This window comes from Cryptomeria japonica, chromosome 6, assembly GCF_030272615.1.
Source record: "Cryptomeria japonica chromosome 6, Sugi_1.0, whole genome shotgun sequence".
Classification (NCBI taxonomy): domain Eukaryota; kingdom Viridiplantae; phylum Streptophyta; class Pinopsida; order Cupressales; family Cupressaceae; genus Cryptomeria; species Cryptomeria japonica.
Window position 1 is genome coordinate 190440618 of NC_081410.1, and position 15677 is coordinate 190456294.

A 15677-nucleotide genomic window follows, 5' to 3' on the forward strand; every position below is an offset into this window, starting at 1 on the left:
TATAGTAGGAGGTGGTAGACATGTACAAATGTCACAGTATTTAGCCGAGGACCTGCTACATTCTTATCATTTTATTTCATCTCGACTTGGGATACCATTGGCTGCTATTAGAGGAGATTCTCAGAGATGGGCAGGCTACCATTGCATCGATGCATACCCTGAGGCAGTCACAACATTCTTATCACTCTACGCATGCTTCGGGCACTGGCCCACCTACAGATCACTCTGTTGCTGCAGAGGAGGAGATACGAGTTGTTCAAGTCCATATCACAGATGAGGGCTTGGATTCATTTGAGGAGAAGCTATGAGGTTTGAGCCATACTGGGTTTATGGATATGCTACTACAGTCAGACACTTCATCCACGATGCCTAGTCATCTAGTTAGCCCCGTAGACTCCTCAGTCATACGTACAACCAGAGAGAGATATGCATGCATGAGTGATGTGGTTGATATGATCACATGACATGATCAAACTATACAACCTACTCCTGATACACAGGTATGTACACGTGCGTTTAAATTTTTAAAAGATGTATATGTTGTAATGTACGATAAATCTATATAGATCATTTAATAAATAATAGAAGTTAACTTGTATCATTTAAATTGATCATGGAATAATCCTTAAATACATGTATATACATATGTATAACAGTTAGCTCATGTCACTCTTAGCTTGAGCTCTGAGCGTGTGCGTAGGAGAGATTCTTTTGATGCTACACATGCTGTTAGTGGGCAGGTTAGTTATGGTTTTTTGTATATATGTACATGTATGTATGTGCGTTACAATTTATATTTTAATTTAAATTTAACTAGTCGGATTTGATTATATTTAAAAATATGCACATATGTATATGTGTAGAGATCTATATTTAATATTTAAATAAATTCTACTTTTGTAGGGGTCTATTGGACATCCAGACTCTCACCAAGACTCTCCCTCAGATGGTCGCTCTGTTCGTGGCCGACATGATGCATGTTGATTTGCTGGACTTTATAGCTCATTTGTTTATCTTTTTATATATGTACATTTTAGACTTTTATATTGTATATTCATGCATGTATGAAGTTTCTAGATTATACTTTATACAGTTTGTGTTTGGTCAGATTATATATTTCATGCATGTATGTTAGATTATGTACTTTATACAGTTTGTGTTTGATCCTGGATTATATATGATCATGCACATGTTAGATTACTTACACACTTTATATATATATATATATATATATATATATATATATACAGTTTGTATCATATTTGCATATTTGATATATATACTTTAAATATTTATTTAAGTTAAATGATGTGTTTGATTACATGTAACTTATTAGATCACATGTGTATATGTATGTGCATGTTTGATTATTCTTTTAAATCATATTATATAAGATCATCTAGATTGAATTGGTGTAAATGTTCAATTTAAAAAATGTTTTTAAGAACTCTAAAACTTTCAAATTTATATATCTGTGATTGAATTTGTGTACACGTAGATAGATTAAAAAAAGATTGATATGTTTATTTAAATTTTACTACATGTAACATGTATATGTAGATATGCATTGAATTTAAATAAATTTGTGAACAATATATCCACTCCACTGTGCAAGCCATGAACAATATAAAAATCACACTTGTCCATATCAAATGAACAAACTCAAGTTAATGAACATATTCAATAATTTAAATTCTAGAAGTTTCATCTCCTAATTTAATATCAAATTTACACATACATCCTAATTTAATATACATTTTTAATTAAATTTACACGTGCATTTTTAATTAAATAAATACATGTCCTAATTTACTTTACATACATGCTAAATTATTTTAACAACTTACAAATTACATATGCATACATGCATTTAGAATTAGATAGACTATACATCCTAATTGTACATGTGACCCCCTTAAGACCTATTCAAATTTACACACATATGTATCCTAATTTAATATCAAATTTCATACAAATGCTTTTTAAAATTAAATGAATTCATGTACATCCTAATTTACTTAAAACATACATACATTCTAAAATATTTTAACAACTTACAAATTATGCATGTGCATTTAGAATTAGATATATATACATCCTAATCAAGTGCATACATCGAGCCTTAACACATTTTCAACTCATCCACATGTCCCAATTTACTTTACATATGTGCAGGTAAGTATTATTTAACATGTACATTAACTTCATACATCCTAATTTAATATAATTGAAAATTTCATATTTAACTAAACAATATATGGTCCACACAAGCCATATATATATATATTAAATATTAAATTCAAACACTTTAATGTATTTAATAATTTATCCAAGTTTGAAAACAAGTTAAGTTCTAATTTATCAAGTATTAATTCAATTCATGGGTTGAAACACATGTACTTTGGTTTACTAAATAGTTCATACCACATCAAGTGGTTCAGACCACTCTTCAATAACAATACATATTTTCTCATGATCTTCACTATCTAGTCTCCACTTTTGAGACCGCCTGCAACGTGGAACTGTATGAAGGATTAGGCCAACAATAATGACCAAGTGGCTATACTGATATACCTTGTTGTCAATTTGGTATTTAGTGAAACGAATTCCCTGTTGAACAATTTTAACTTGTTTGAAATATGTCCCTTGCACTACAACTGAGAATGCATGTACATGTATATAAGAAACGATAAATTAAAAAATTGCACGTAAGCGAGCTATGTACATATAAAAATTAAAACATGTGCAGATGTGCATGTTTAAAATAATTTAAACATTCAAATCAGTTCAAACCTGTGGGAAAGGACATTCCATCGCTCATTTCAGATTTTGTTAACTTCTTTCTCTCTTCTGTGCAATGCAATAAATAATAACTAACACCTTCTATATTTCCATCTTCTGCTATGACTACAAAAATATCTCCTGCAATTTGAAACAAGTTAAATAAATTTAAAATGTATGTACTCGATTTAAAACATATAATTTATTTACATGTACGCAACATTTTTAAAGGAAATAAATAAATAAATAAATAAATAAATAAATATATATATATATATATATATATATATATATATATATATATATATATATATATATATATATATATATATATATATATATATATATATATATATATATATATATATATATATATATATATATATAAAATTTAAATATATGTGTATGTATTATACCTTTTTAATCAATCCTGAAATATGGTCATAATCACCAGAAATCAAAGGAATGTCTTCAAAGATTTCATCCTAATTTGAATCCTCGTATGTGTCAGAAATATCTAGTGGCACCAATTTCCATTCACTAACATATCCAAGCTCTTGGTTCTTGCAATCAACATAGTTTTCCAGAATGCAATCAGAACAAAAACATGAATAATTCCTAGTGTACAATGTCCATGGGCGATTATCTATACTCGTGACACAATGCAAAGATCTTGTCCTCTCCACGCTCTTGCATCCATGCATTGATCTTCTATCCACATCTGCAAAATGTACATGTGTACACGAACATACATGTAGATCAAGTTGTTAAATTAAAACATTTGAACTAGGAACATTTTTAAAAATTAAAAAAACATTTAAATAAAATACTAAAAGAGAACACGTACCGATTATCTCCCAAAACACTCTATATGGAATGGGCCTGTATGTTCTCGATGATGATTCACTAGGATAATTAGGTTGTACAAAGTGTTTCTCACACCATTCAACAACACCATGTGCATCGTCTATACGATCTCTTGTATAATTTATTTGATACTTTCTTAGAGCACATTTGCTGCACCATCATGTTCACCCTTTCCATGACCACTGTAAAAAAAACTCCAAACATGTGGTATTTTGTCATTTCAATGATATCTACATAGTGCATAAAATGGCCTCGAAGATTTGAATTGTGCCGCACATCCATCAGACCAAACAAAATGTTTAACTATTGTTATGCCTCTCTCTTTCAAATATTCAAAAAACTTCTTAAAGCAATGTTGTACAAAAAGTGTGTCATGCTCCTTATCATCACTGATATAGAAGTGGTACTCTTTCTTAATGACACAATTTTCAAATGTACTATCAGCACCATCCAAATCCATTTGTGCATGTCGATAACACACATGCACCATAATAGTGATTTGCTTTGAAAAGTAATACTCTGATTGAATCTCTTTTTGATGTGCAAAAGAGTAATTTTTTGAGAAGTCCACTATGGATAGAATAGTTCCAAGTGGGAAAGTGTCTCTTAATGTTTTAAATTGTTCCGCTTGCCACTTGGAAAAAAAACCATGGCATATGTACGGTTTTATCAACTTACGAAAATTTTGCATAAATGTTTCAATAGGTATTTCCTCTTCTACATAATCTAACCTTGTAGATTCCTTTCCAAATTTTGTTTAAAATTTTGTATACTTGTAACTCTTGCAATTTACCATCTTCCTCATGTCAGTATTGTGTGTGTGGAAAGTGGACTTGTATCTGTATTTGCAATACACAACACTTCAATCAAGTCATTACATGCATGGTTAGTCAGATATAATCAATGAATAATAAACCATAACAAATCGACCCATTGCCTTCTAAAAGATGCGAGTATAAGATTTCTCTTAGATTATTTAGCAATACCAGTGACTAGACAACATCAAGACGAAGGATTTTATCTATATGAACATGATGAATGCTAGATGGATGCAATATTAATGTAACAATATTTTTGCAATATTAAACTAAATGATTTAAATCAATATGAAATAATTAATATGCAATGAGCCTAGAGCAAAAATAGTATAATAACGATATATTCTCCAGCCTCTCTTTGAATGAGAGACGAGCCTGAATTTATAGAAAATTCATAAAGAAACCAACGGCTAAGATCAAAAGATGATGAGTGGTCAAGATTTTCCAAGAGGAAGCACAATCTAGGTGAATTGATGTGATTGGATGCTTTTCTCAGTTTTAAAGGAAATTGAACTAAAAATAAGATTAAATCAGAAAAAATTGATTTATTCTCTATTTCATTCAATTTTAAGATTTAATTGTTTCAATTGCTTTCTTTGAGATTATCTATCAATTTTAAATTTGTTTTTTTCAAGATTATCTCCAATTGATTTCTTTTCTCAATTTTTAATTCCTTTTTGTCAATTAATTCCTTTTTTGATTTATTTCCTTTTTTTGAAAATTTGTGCTCATAATTTATTTAATTGAATTAATTCCTCTTTCTTGATTTGTTTCCTTTTTTGAAGATTTATGGCAATTTGATTTATTTAATTAAATATGCTAGGATATTTAATTAAAATAAATAAGATAATTGTTTAAAATGATTTACTTGGAATGATCTATTAATCAAATAAATATTTAATTAATATTGGTTGATTGATTTTGCCATGTGACATTTGATGATTTTAGGAATTAATTGTGTGCTCAAGATTTATTTAATTGCCTTTGGTTAGGACTTTGGTGATGTTGTCGAGATTAGGGGCTCATGGTTTAGATGACCATTTTTACGGTATTACAAGTATCTTCATCTCTCAAAGGCAATTTAGCCAACTCCCCGCATGTTCCACAAATTCTTTTTATGCAATTTATTTGACCAGTTGCATTATCATTTGATTTATCACATAAGATGGATGCTATGAATTGACTTGTTTGTTTAGGAGGAGATTTTTCATAACCATCACTATCTTCTCTAATGTTTCAAAACACTTGATAGTACAGATCAAATTCGATGTGATAACGACAACAACAAGTTTCGAAGACTTTGTTTACCTTCACATAATATGGCCTTAACCATTCAAACATGGTTTGTCCAATCTCTATATGAGGGTTTGTTTTAGTAAACAACACATACAATTCATGTTTTGTTGTGTCTAACCAATGTTTTACACAGAGATCATAACAATCAGGGCCAATCCTTTGCTTGATAACATCTCTATTGTTTGATGAAGGACGAGTATTATCATTCCAAAAACTTGTCACGAAGTTCCTAACAACATATTCAATTTTGTCAGAACGAGGAGCTCTACACATAATTGCCCAATTCCCTTATGAGGTAGTATCATCCAAACTCTTTCTCCTTTTCACATATTTTGATATTGTCCTTCTACTAAAACCAAATTTAGATGACAGTGAAGAGATTTGTATTTTTTGAGGCAATCTTTCATTTACTAAAGATGTCAACATCACTATTCTTGAAATGGTCTTATCTACTGTTCGAGATTTTTTACCAATGTTCACCAAACCTTTCTTAACATTATCAACAAAAAATTTTTGTAGCTGAGAAGTTTTCCTCTTTTGACTTGTTGTATCTATACCCAACAATTTTAGTGGATCTATTAAGTCTTTACGAGTAAGTACAATTGATAACAATTGAGCTTTCTCTAGTGTAGTATCAAGATTGTTGAAATGAGACATTATTTCTTTTGCACTTTTATTCATTGACCTCCTTTTAGTATGTCTAGGTTCTTCATTGAGACGTTTCAACTCATCCACATCCATTTCAAGTAAATGATGTAAATTTTCATAAGAAATATTTCTCTTCACCTATTTAGCTAGATCCACAATATGCTCATCCATACTGGTGGTAGGAGGTAAGGAGCTCGACCTCTCTCCTTCAACCTCCATTGGTTCAACTTGGGAAAGCTCCTCCATATGTTCATCAACTATATTGTGTTCTTCAATAGGTTCGTTTGCCTCGACTCCCGCTTGAGAACTCCCTTCTTCTCGAACCCGTTCTGCACCAAATTTTGAAGTCATTTAGTAAGACCTAAATATTATTTCATAACAGGTGGACTATTATGTCATATTTAAGACCTATTATTGCATAATAGACCTCCTAATATCACATATAATAGGTCCCAATATCTGCATAATATAGGTCTTAAGGGGACTCTTGAGTATAATGTGAAATATTTTTGCATACATCCAGTCATATAAACAGAACCTATTATGACGTAATAGGTTCTAAATTTATGTCATATTTAAGACCTATAATCACATAATAAGTCCTAATATCACATAATAGGCCTTATTATTACTTAATATGACCACGTATGCAAAAACATTTCACATTAATATACTTGACTCCCCTTAAGACAAATATATTATGTGATATTAAAGGACCTATCACATGCAATTAAGTAGGTCGTAAATATGATATAAGTTAGAACCTATTATGACATAATAGGTCTTATTAATTATGACTTAATACATGACCACATATGCAAAAAAAATTCACATTATACTTGACTCCCCTTAAGACCTATATTATGCAAATATTAGGACCTATTATGTGTATGATATTAGGACCTAAATTATGCGATAATAGGTCATTAGTTTATCACATGTACATAATAGGCCCTAATATCTCATAAATATAGGTCTTAAGGCCTAGACTTGAGTATATAATGTGAAATGTTTTTGCATACATGGTCATGTTATTAAGTCACAATAAGACCTATTATGTCATAATAGGTTCTATTATGTCATATTTAAGATAGGTATTATCGCATATAATAGGTCTTAATATCACATTATAGGTCCTAATATGACATAATATAGTTTTAAAGGGGACTTAAGTATAATTTTAAATATTTTTTCATACACTTGAAAACAAAGAAGACACAATGTTTGTTTGTTTGAAAGTGTTTGATTGTTTTGATCATGCAAGCACAAATCCTAGGGTTGGACGAGACAATAGTTGTTGAATCTCACTTGGGGGGTTACCCCGAGCTACGCAATTCAGAGTGGATACCTAGGTGTTTGACCCCACTGGCTCCCCTCCATGACACTCACTTCTCCAGGGCAGCCAAGCACCAGTCCCCACGAAAAATCCCTATGGCGAACTTTGTATCTTTACTAAGAACTGTAAGAATGTGAGTTGCTTCAAAGGTTCGACCTCCTGCACCAACAACTAGAAGATTTTTGGCTTCTAACACAAAAGGTGTCTAGTAAGGGCATTCATTTGGGTTGCTATAATCAACATCGTGTTACACTCCGTTAAATGGAAGGCCTCCTAACCTATAGAGGTTGCACTCTATAGGGTTTATGGGGAGTCATAACACTGTTCTATCAACATGTAACACCCTTTGCTTGCAACTTTCATCACAAACACATTTATTTATAGTGGCTTGGAAGAGCTTGACTTTAGCTTGTTACCACTTTGGGTTGTTCCCTCTCACCGAGCCTTAAGGGCTACTCGGGAGGCAGGCCCCTTTCTAAGGATAAAATAAAAAGAGCCTATTGCTGAAGACACAAAAGACAAGTTTGTTAATTTTAGAGCACCAATTGAAGTGTTTGCTAAACTATAAAGACGCATGGTTTCAAAATCTAAATTAAATTATATATTTATAGACTATCTAAATTAAATTATAAATTATAAATAATAAATGGGAAAGAGAGGGGTCCTAAAGATCTAAATTTTAAATTAAAACCATGATCTATTATAAATGGACTTAAGGGGGGAGAGAAAATGTCAATTACACAACAAACAAGTTAATGGAATTTGAAATTTGCAAATACACATATTATTTCAGATTAAAACATAATTATTTTTAATTAAAACGAGATTATTTTTAATCATACTATTTTCAATTAATTTAATAAAAATAACATCATTTAGAATTAATTAAGATAGAATTATTATATAAATTAAATTAAATTTTTTATTTTTTTTGATCAATAATGGGCCGAGGCCGTAAACTTTATTAATTGAAAAATAATTACATAAATGTACAAATTCGGTTCGGTGTGGGCACAGGTAGGAAAGAATCGAATGAAGAAAACCTTCGATCTTGCCCAAGGAAAAACTCCTAGAATAATTTACAAGTCCCTATTAGCCAGAAATATGACTTCTTAAGGGGTTACAATAATAATTTGAGAAATACATCATGCTGTCGATATTTTAACCATGACTTCTACATAATGGATCTGAGTAATAGGTGAAGCCTTCGTATGGTGAGGGCGAGCGGGGAGACCAAGGAGTTGTTCGAGTGCTGACCGAGTGGGGGTGAGCGAACTGGATCCTGCATGCTACAAACACAGAGCAATACTAACCTGCAAACTCAAAGTTAGGATACTTTTTAACCATGTAAAACTAAGAGAGGAAGTTAGCTGCCTACATCAACTCCACCTGAAACCGGAGCCCCTTAATGTTATCAGCATAAGGTTTTCTATCAAAATTGCCTACTACTACAATAAGAATATGGAACAACTAGGGCCATGACAGTCGTGGCCAAAAAATCAAGAGAGTTGATGGTTTCCAATGTACCCCCTCCACATGATCCCCAATACCTGAAGGTGATAATGTAATCATAAATATTAACAGGAGTATCTACAACATCATACCTATAACCACATGGAATGCAGGTGTATTTATATATCTGTCTTGCATTATATGAACACGCTTGCAACTATGTGTGTATACTTATGCTGAGATAGATACTTCATTAATACACCCTATAGCATAAAATTGCAGATTATCTATAGCCTAGAATCGAATGTATAAATATGGGAAAACCGCTATAAAGATGTATTGCATATCAATGAAGTAATCTTAAGCGTCTGCGTATAATAATATATATCGTGAACGTCTGATACTATAAACATATCTTCAAAAGACAAGTCATCTCCTATCTAAAAACGGTAAAGCATAAAAGTCTTTTATATGAACTAGCTTTGCTTAGATTAACCAGAATGTCACATCCCCTACTTACTCAAAAGCCAAGCCCTTGCCCTCGAGCCCCTGCTTGGTCCGATGGAGAACCCTTTGGCGATTCAGAAGATTTTAGATTCTCCATCTCAGCTATCATGTCCATGTTGAGACCTTTGTCCCAAAGGTATATAGCCAACCAGTGGCTGTAGGGAGGAATTTTCACATTGAACCACCACATGAGGAAGTTGACATTCCTCTGGATGATGGGCCTTCTGTTGGCAAACTTCGCAGGATTATCATGAATCAATATTGGGAACCGAGGAACCTAGCGGTTGTTCCACATGAAGATATCATAATGCCTTGGCTTGGGGGCTAAGAGATCAGAAGTAACATTCTCCATTACTTGGTCAAGCTCTATGAGAATGCTATTCTTAAAAACCTTTATACATAATTCCTTGATGAAATCCCTATTAGGCTCGAAATGGAGTACTACAGCTAGGAACATAGAGGAAATATCAGAATTTGCCCTGGTCCTATCCTAATTGGTGATGAAATCTTCCCCTAAAATTTGAGTAACCCCATTGACGACCAGATCGTGAGGATATTTCAAGAGGTCTGTCAGCCAAGCTGCCTTTATTTCCCCATGAATGGTCATTTGTCTTTTAGAGCTCGAGAGCTTGAGTATAGTATCCATAATATTTTGAATTTTGCTTAGCAGAGAATGAAGAGACAGAGAAAAACCAGTCTTTATATAGTTAGAGGTTTGTCTCGAGAGTCGGGTGTGAGAATGAAGGGAATTTAATTGAGAATGAGTTGAAATGATTAAAACATTGGAGATAGTACTTGCTTGAGAGGCATATCGTAAAGAAATGAATGCAAGACCGTCCTCGAGATTCCATCATTCAATATCGCACATGCTTAGTGTCTGGTTAATATATGCATGATCGACATGTGCGGAGATGATTGATACAACTCAACCGATGAGGTGAAATTCTCAGAAGAAGGTATGACCGGGTTTCACAATTTGACGTGGGTTAATGAGGTGGATTAATGAGTCCCGACAGATGTCACTTCCGAGATAATCACGGGGGAGGAAGATCTCACACTTATTATAGTTAGGATCACCGAGACAATGATTTCCTGGCAATCTCCATTGAAATAGCCTAAGTCTTGAGGGTGGGAAGGTGGGTGGATGCTGAGACTATATATATATGTGATATCTATACCTATATATACCTGTACATATATACATGCACATATATATATATATATATAAAATTAATTATTAATTAATATGTAAATTAATCTTCATTAATAAATATATATTATTAATAATTAATAATTAATTAAACTTAAACCCCAGCTGCTGGGTACACAGACCAGTAGTACTATATATATATATATATTGAGTTTTAATAACATTTCAAAAACAATTAAAACTAAAATCTCAGTTGTTGGGTACACAGACCAACAGTATATATATATATATATATATATATATATATATATATATCATCTTATGCTTGAATGAAAAGAATATATATCAATATGTATATATACATATGTATAGATATATGTATATATCTATGTATAAAATTCATGGTTTATACATATACATATAAATCTATACTTTATGTATATACCCATATTCATATATCTAGTAGGGTATATATAAGTTTTGGATTATATCTTGAATGTATACCTATATATATAAAAGAAACTGCTAATCAAATTGTAGATGTTAATTGTATAAATATATATAATATGAGATCATGAGTGTTTATACATATACACATATAAATAAATATAGGTATATATGTGTGTGTGTGTGTGTGTGTGTGTGTGTGTGTGTGTGTATTTATATGTATATGTAAATACATATATCTGTATATATATGTAAGAGTGTGACTATATATAAGTTTGACTCCATGTATATCAACATATATATGTGTGTGTGTGTGTGTGTGTGTGTGTGTGTTTATATACACACGCGCGTGCGCGCGCACATACACACACACACATATATATTGGTGTGTTTCCTTGCAGATGAATATCTCGAGCTGTGATAGGAGGAATGTCTGATTCTGAATCCAGGACCCTTGGGATTCAAATTCTTAATATGAATGGAAGGTAAAATGGTTTAGGGAGAAGAGGAGCAGGGATGAGGACTAAAGATGGACTTACTAAAGGGAGCCCAAGGAAGACAAAGGAGTAATAGAACGAACCTAGAACGGTTAAAGTGCCTAAAAGGGACTAGGATAGGCTATTGCTTGCATCTGAGAGAGCAAGAGGGAGGGGATGGGGGGATGAGCCCGAATTATCCTCTTGTTGGGGATGACATATGGATTTCTCTAGACGGGTGGAGGCACTGCCTTATCAGGCAAAGCATTGGTTTTGCCTAGGATTTTGAGCTCCACGCCATCTGCTCCTAAGTTAGCAAGCTCATCTGCTCTACTGTTTCCTTGTTTAAATGTTATGTTATCTAACTTTTAATGAGAAGAAGCTATAAAATCATAATATGAAATGATCGTCCTAGGCATATTAATAAATAATATATGGAAAGGTAGACAGATGATATCTTAACCTCAATGATAGATCACGGGGTTCAAAGAAAGGATATCCTCTTGGATTAATATATTAGTATATATGTTCGATACTGATCGTTTATAATTATAGATGTATAATTTTCTCCCTGTAAATACACACAAATCAGACATATCTTAAAGGTATTAATACTACTTGTATGTTCCTGTATTAGTGAGTATTATATGATATCTATATCAAGAAGCTTGCTCGCCATTTGTCGTTGGAAAATTTGCTAAGGATCTAAGGCCATATGAACCCATCCTAGAGTCAGAGCTGAGGAGAGAGCTATTACCTGTCTAAAAGGTAATAGAGGACAGATAACCAATCCTTAGTCGTTAAAATATGAGGAATCCAACTTCTGGTGAAAGGTCAGAGATTCTTATGAAAATAAGTGAGTTTGACTAACTTAGCCTTATAGCCCCTGCTTTGATCTGCTATAGAATGGATGTAAGAAAATGAGTCATAAAATCTATATAAACACTAAAGATAAATATATATAAATTATTTATATATATATATATATATATAAAGATGTTCTATAGATAGATTATATATAGTTATGAAAAATATATATAAATCATCAACAAAAGTGTGAAGGTGGCTAATTGTAAAAGCATTATATATAAAACACTGGATGAGGACCTAAGATAGAGCTTCAGGGAAGATGACTGCCATCATCTCCCAAGTTAGCTAACTCATCAACCCTTTTGTTGCCTTCCCTATATATGTGATTGATTGTAAATTTCTCGAGACCTTTGCATAAATCAATGGCCCATGTCAGTAGTGAGTTGAGTCTCCAATTGGGCATACTACCTTTTCTTAGAGCGTTGATAATAATTGTTGAGTCCCCTTCAATTTCCAATTTCTTCACTCCCATCTTTCTGCAAATATTAAGGCCTTCCAATAGGGCAACCAATTCAACCCAATTATTAGTCTTATTACCTATTGGGTAAGCCATGAGGGCAATTTCCTTCCCTTCCCAGTTATGGATAGAGCATCCTATCCCTGCCACCCCTGGGTTGCCTCTGGAGGCCCCATCAAAGTTTAGCTTTAGTCATCCCTCACTTGGAGGTTGCCACTTACATTTAGCTCTTTTCCTTAGATTTACTTCAGGACCATCCCCAATATAGGGTGGGATAGATAGTCCCTTCCATTTCCCCTTCATCTTCTCATCCCAATAAGTTACCGTGGCATTCTTCTTCATACCAAAGTTGATCATATTGTTGATTTTTTCGATCATAGCAGCCTCAATTTTATTGATTACCCATTTCAACTCTAATTTTTCATCTTTGAAAAGATGCCTATTCCTTTCCTTCCACAATTCCCAAATTATGGTAGATGGAAGAGATATCCATAAGCATTCAAATAGACAACCTCTTCTTAGGATGGGTCAGGCTTTGAGCATTCCTAAAATAGTTTGAAGAAAGGCAGAGGACCAGCCTAGTTTCTGGGTAAACCACACCCAACATTTGTTTGCATAGTTGCAATTAAGGAGGAGGTGATTTGTGTCCTCTTCATCCTTTTCACATAGAGGGCATCTACTAGGTCCCTCATACCCCATCCTCCTAAATTTTTCAGTAGTCAAGAGCTTATTCTGGAGAGCAAGCCATGTGAAGACTCCAGTCTTGGGTAGGCAGTATCTAAATTAAATTAATTAAATTAATTAAATTTAATTAATATTATTTAAAATAATTTTCATAAAAATACTAGATAAAAAATATTTAACTAATACTAACAAATAAACACAATTTTTGGTACGCAATACATATAAAATTAAATAGAAATAGAAATAAAAATACATACTTGCATCATGATATCTTTGCCTTCTTTGTTCTCAATATCTTTGTTCTGTTTCAAGAGAATAATTCCTTGAAGTCTTATTTTGCCTTCTCTTCTTGTTCCCCATGCTTTTAAAATAACCTTCAAATATCTTCAAATTATTGCCCTCAAAATAACTTTCAAATGTCTTCTTTCATCCAAAAATGCGAATTGTTTTAATCATTTGTGTGTAAAAAAATGAAAAAAATTATGTATATTTATATGACTGTACAAAAATGTAAAAAAAAAAAAATTTGGGTCGGCCAGGGTTCGAACGAACGTCGACAATTACAAGAGGTCGGGTTCGTTCAAACCCGACTGTTACATGAAAGTACACGTCATTATTTTGTCCAGGGGGTTCGGGCAAAGGGGGGTTCGATCAAACCCCTTATGGTTCGATCAAAACCCCCTTCGTTCGAACCCCCTTTTTAGAGATCTCTACACAATTTTTTCAGAGTTCTGAGAAATTTTTGCCTTCGAACCTTTGGTTCAAGGCACAAATGAAAGAATTTTGATAACCCAAAAATATAAGATGGTAGTTCTCGGAGCAAGCTTTCCAACGAGTATAATTTTATTACTGATGCTCTGCTAAATGGACAAGGTTAGTCTAAGAGAAACAACACAAAACACACAAGAAACCGTTAGTGTTATTCAATCAAAAACTAATCTAAACAGACATATCAAGAGAGACCCTAAAATCATGCTAATATCTCTAACTAATGAAACAAAGATAATGAGACATCTCCAAATGCCTCTTAGCATGCTCTTAGTTCCTTCTCCCTTGTTCCTCTCCTCTCCAAGTTCCAAAATAGTGTAGCTCTCAGCAGCTTTTTGCACTATGGATGCTTATGGAGGATTGAGAATGAAGTATTTGCTCTAAATGTAAATAAAGAAGCTAATATTTAAGCTATTGATACTAAAATGATTTATTTTAACCAAAATGACAATATAAGAGTTTGCTATGCTAAATGCTCTCTAAAAATGCCTATAGCTTAAATGCATACAAGTTTTCAGGATCTGGATTATGAAGAAATGGGCTCTATTTATAGGAAAAATGAAGCAATGGATGGTTGAGATTGAGTAATCCCAACAAGGGTCAGGATTGAATGATTTCAAATCCATGTGAGGGCTTTCAACCCAATCCCAGGATGACAAGTGTCAATGTGAGATAGGTTGAGAGGAGAGGGAATAAGCATTAAATGCTTGATATGACCTTGAGAGCTAAAGTCAAGGTTAGTTGAATGAATAAACTCTTTATTCAAAGAATAAAGCTTTTATCCAATGGATAAACTCTTGTGCAAATGTGAAATGGATAAATATGGTCAAAACAATAAATGTTTGGGGAGACAAGTTTGAAATAACCATAAATGGTTATGTAAGAGCCATAAATGGTCATGTAAGAGCCATTAGTGGTCTTAGAAGACTTTGGGGGTTAATTTGTTGAACACACAAAGCATTAAATGCTTTTCAAAGACTTTGGAGTCTTTGAGAAGTGACTCCATTTTGCTTAGGAATGTGACAATAATTAGGAGATGGATTAGGCTAATTAGGAAGGGGTTAGAAGAATCTAGAAGGGGATTAGATTTTTGCAAGTGGATTTGGTGGGTGAGGGAAAA